The following is a 5,290-nucleotide window of genomic DNA, read 5'->3' on the forward strand; positions in this document are numbered from 1 at the left end:
TAGAGCTCATGTTATTCATCCCCTTCCATTTTACAGATGCAAAAACTGAGGTCCAGTCTTTGCCCAACGTTATACAGGTTGTGGGTGAAAGGACTAAGATTAAAGAGTTTGTTTCTACAGCTCTTTCCGCTGTACTGTGTTAAATACCACACATGAACCCTTTGGCATAGTAAAAACTATTGGAGAGATACGAGAGTATCTCTCCAATGAAAAATAGCATTTAGAGCCAGAGTACCCATCCAGAGGTCATGATCCAATATTTTCTCTCAAAACTTTACTTGATGAATGTCCAACCTAGTCATCACTATCATGCCTCCTCTCCGCTACTTCTCACCAGGAATTAGAGCAGAAAGAGATCACAGGTTCAAAGATTCTTTCGTTATCAACAGCCCAATCCTATCACTTCAATGATCTCTAGACTTTCAGAAGAAAAGAGTAACTGATCCTCAAAACGTGGTTGGGCAATTTAAAGTTACCCTTCTTGTCTGTGCAACATGTTTTATGTGCCGTGTCCCATGAGTATTCCAATGTTTATTTGTAACATTGTGTTACAATACTTAACAATTGTTCTGTCAACATCACCAGGTATTGTTTCATGTGTATTAAGCAATACTTTACATGAAATATTTATAGGGCACAAAAAGTCACTACCTTCTTTAGCAGGTGAAATAATGACTCATCGAGATGAAAGGACACTCTGTCCATCACTATTATTTGACTAAGCTATGGGGACTTTCCCAGGAGAGTTTGAATCCTAGTTTCTTATATTACACTAGTATCATTCAAATTAAAAACTTGACTTGGCTCTTTGAAATAGACTTCCAGTTGCAGCAACAGGGCTATGATATCAGATTCTTTGTGGTGTTTTTAAAAAATTCCTGGCATTCAGAAGAGGGTGGCTTTAATTAAAATGTTAATTTCAAGAACTATTCCGGAAGGTTACCAGGGAAGTGTAATGTGCCTTGGGGAATAGAGGGTGGGGTAATAGAAGACCTAATGTATTTGAAGTGCTTTGTAAGTAGTAAATTACTATATACCTATACTCTATTATGTTTGTCAACCAGTCTGTATTTGTCAATTGTTGACTATGTAATAAACAATGTGCTAAAAGCTGAGGATACCAGAAACAAAACAAAAAAGGCTAAAGCAGTACCTAACCTCAAGAAGCTTAAATTCTAAGGAGGAGACAACATGTGGTTATCTAGGTTCATACTAAGTATATACTAAGGAATTAGGACCTGCAAGAGGGAGGAGGGGCAGGAAAGGCCTCTTTCAGAAAGTGGTTGTTGTTTAGTTGTTTTTCAATCCTGTCCAATTCTTTGTGACTCCATTTGGGATTTTCTTGGCATAGATACCGGAATGGTTTGCCATTTCTTTCTCCAGCTCATTTTACAGATGAAGAAACTGAGGCAAACAGGGTCAAGTTACTTGCCCACACAGTAAGTGTCTGAGGTCAGATTTGAATTCAGAAAGTTGTTTCTTCCTGACTCCAGGCCCTGTACTCTACTGCACCACCTAACTACCCTCCCAGAAAATAGAATTTGAGTTAAATCTCTTTTTTATTGCTTTTTGGAGGGCAATTGGGGTTAAGTGACTTGCCCAAGGTCACAGGGCTAGTTTTTGTGTTAAGTGTCTGGGGCTGGATTTGAACTCAGGTCCTCCTGACTCCAGGGACAGTGCTCTATTCACTGTGCCACCTAGCCACCTCTTTGAGTTAAATCTTAAAGAAAGTCATGGAAAATAAGAGGCAGGGGTGAGGGGGCAGAGCATTTTAGACATTTGGGACAGCCAGTGCAAAGGCAAGGAGAGGAGAGGTAGTTATGTTGGAGGAACTAAAAATAGGCCAGTGTAGCTAGATCATAGAGCAGAGTATGAAGAGGAGTAAGCAGAAAAAGATTGGAAAGGTAGGAAGGGGCAAGGTTTAAATGGCAAACAAAGTACTTTATAGTTGATCTTGGAGGTAATAGGGAGCCACTGCATGTCCTTGAGCAAGATGGTTTTAGAATCAAACTTATGCTTTAGAAAAATTGCTTTGGCTATTGAGTGGAGGATGGTTTGGAGTGGGGAAAGACTTGAGATGGAGAGTTCAGTTAGAAAACTATTGACATAGTTCAGGTGAACTATGAAGAACAGGAAATAGTGTGGATTGTATGGGGGGAAAAGAAGCAAAGAAGCATTTAATAAGCACTTACTATGTGTTGTGTTAAGTACTTTACAAATATTATCTCATTTGACCCTCACAACAGCCATATAAGGTAGGTACTATTGATATACACTTCACAATTGAGGAAACTGAGGCAGAGTTTGAGTCACTTCCCTAGAGCCACACAGCTAGTAAGTATCTGAGGTTAGATTTGAACTCGGGTCTTTCTGAGTACAAGCTCAGTGCTCTGTCCACTATGAACACCTAGGTGTCCAGGGAAACCTAAGGAGGTAGTGATTTATCAGAGTCAGTATTTATAGATAGTGAGGGATGAAGTCAGAATTTGAACACTGGTCCTTCAACTCCAATCCCATGATTTCTCCACAATTCCAGGTGATTACTTATTATAATATAGATAGTATAAAGGTAGGAATGAGAAGACTTGGCAATAGATTGGATGTGTAGAGTCAGAGGGAGGAGTTGAAGATGACACTGAGAGGTGAGCCTCAGTGACTAAGAGAATGATGGTGTCCTTGACAGTAATAACAGGGAAGTTCAAAATGTGGAAGGGTTTGACAGGGGTGTGAATAATGACAATTAGTTCTATTTTGAATGTGTTGATTTAGAGAAGAGGTTCCCAAACTTGTTTTACCTACTGCCCCCTTTAAAAAAACAACTCAGCATCTCCCTGGAAATCTACTTTCTTTAACCTTTTAATGCTTAAAAAAAATTGCATTATTTCAAAAAAATTAAATTTTTTTTTCAAAAATGACATCTTAAATTTAACAATTTATTGTAAATTTGTGAGAGTTTTCTTCATTGAAATTTTCATGACACACTGTATAGTATCATATTGTAAACAAGTCATTATGCACACACATTCCAACCACTGCATGCAGGACCTCCCGACAATACACATCAGGTTCGCCTGCCAATGTTTGCTTGTTAAGACCTGTTGGTGGACTTGACCACTGATTGATTATAAGTTGCATTTTGTGTGTTTATTTGGAAAATAATGTAATCACTATGAATTTTAACTCTTAACAGATGAAATATATCTGAATGGTTTTTCAAAATTTTCTCTTTTTTATGCTTCCACTGTGCCCCCCCCCTTTATTTTTATTCAATGCTCCCCAATTGCACCCAAGGCTACTACTCCCCCTGGATCATTCCAGCCCCACCTCAGGGAGGTAGTATCGCCCACTTTGAGAACCTATGAATTTGAAATCCAGTTTGTGGTGTCTAAGAGGCCATTACATGAGTGTGATTGTAGCTCAAGAGCGAGGCTAGGAGTAGATATCTATATGATCTATATCTATAATCACATGTATATATATATATATATATATATATATATATACATATATAAATCTAGATCATCTGTATCTATATCTACATCCATATCTATATCTGATAATTAAACGCATGAGAGTTGACAAGATCACCAAGATAATATTCAATGAAAAGAGCCCAAGTGCCAAGTCTAGGGAGACATTCTGGATTAGTGAAAGGGGCATGGGTAAAGAATCAACAACAGGGAAAAAAAAAAGACTGGACAAAGGAGACTAAGGACATATATGATATATATGAAAATAGTATTTTGTTCTAAAGTGAACATGAGCTTCTAAGAAACCATTATTTAATTATGTTCTTGAAACTTCATTAGCAGAGAGAAATAAGGACTTTACTGATAGGCTACAGATATAACGTGGCTGATCAGGTTTGTTCACTGCCAGTAGAATCATAGGATTTAAAAAAAATTTAAATGTCATTATATCTGAAATCTAAAACTCGAGGAGACTTCAGAGGCCTTCTAGTAACTCTCTCCTTTACAATGAGGAATCTGAGGCCCAGAGAGTTTGTGACTTGTCCAAGACAACACTTAAAGATAGTAAGGAGCAAAGTCTGAATTTGACCCTAGGTCCTTGGAGATGTCTCTGTCTACTACACTATGTTTATCTCTCAGTTTTAAATGTTACTGTTTCCAACACACACTAGCCTGTTGCTAAATGTTTAACAACAGGTTCTTCAAGAAGAAAAAAAGTATAGAGCAGCATACACTTTTAAATTTAATCTGCATTATTGACATTTTCTCCATCACTTTTTAAAGTCTGGGCAACCAACAAAACAATAAATCAAGCTCTGATTTGTAGCACTTCTTGATTTCCTAAGTGTAAATGCTCACACTAAAAATTTAACAATCAGTTCACAACCAGTTTGAACTGATTGCAGCACACCCTTGCAAACAATATCACTCTGGAGGTACAAGCTAACAATTGAGGGACTTAGAAAAAACACCTCCTCTTGTTTAATAGACTCTCGGGGGGCGGCCAGGTAGCCCAGCGAGTAAGAGCACCGGCTCCAGTGTCGGGATGACCTGGGGATCGAATCCGGGCTCAGACACTTAGCACCCACCCAGAAACACCTGGCCGTGTAACCTTGAGCAAGTCACTTAACCCCAATTGCTTAGGGGTGGCCAGGTGGCTCAGCGAGTAAGAGCACCGGCTCCAGTGTCGGGATGACCTGGGGATCGAATCCGGGCTCAGATACTCAGCACCACACCCAGAAATAACTGGCCGTGTAACCTTGAACAAGTCACTTAACCCCGATTGCTTTAAAAAAAAATAGACTCTCCAAAGCTGCTTTTCTTTGGGGTTTATAAATCAGGGGCGACCCTAATTTTAGGGAGGGGAATCTACTTTTCTTAAGATCCTGGCATGATGGCGCTTGTGGTATTGAAAGGTTAACAATTCAATTCGCTAAATGGAGTTTCAGGGAGCAAAAGGAATGAGAAGATAATGTGTTAATAGTTATGGGATTCTCAGTCTCACTGGGATCAACCCAGTCAGATTTTAAGATTAGAGATCATTTAAAAGAGGGATTTCTAATGTAGCCTCTAGCAATCTAATGTGATTGGATACCTTTTGTGATCTATTTATGTAGATTTTTGCATAAGTAAATTAGATAAAATATTGTGTTACTAAAAGTTATACTCTCCACTCCATGATGATGTAATTGAATTCTAACATTAATTAAGCTAAAACTTCCCCCTTTTTTTAGAGAGGCTTTTAAAAAGCAAATCTGTTTTTCTAACTTTGACAGGAAGGAAGGAAGGAAGGAAGGAAGGAAGGAAGGAAGGAAGGAAGG

Source organism: Petaurus breviceps, unplaced genomic scaffold (genome assembly GCF_028583685.1).
Source record: "Petaurus breviceps papuanus isolate PSGF00001 unplaced genomic scaffold, PetGlider_PUasm1.0 37, whole genome shotgun sequence".
Taxonomy (NCBI): Eukaryota; Metazoa; Chordata; class Mammalia; order Diprotodontia; family Petauridae; genus Petaurus; species Petaurus breviceps.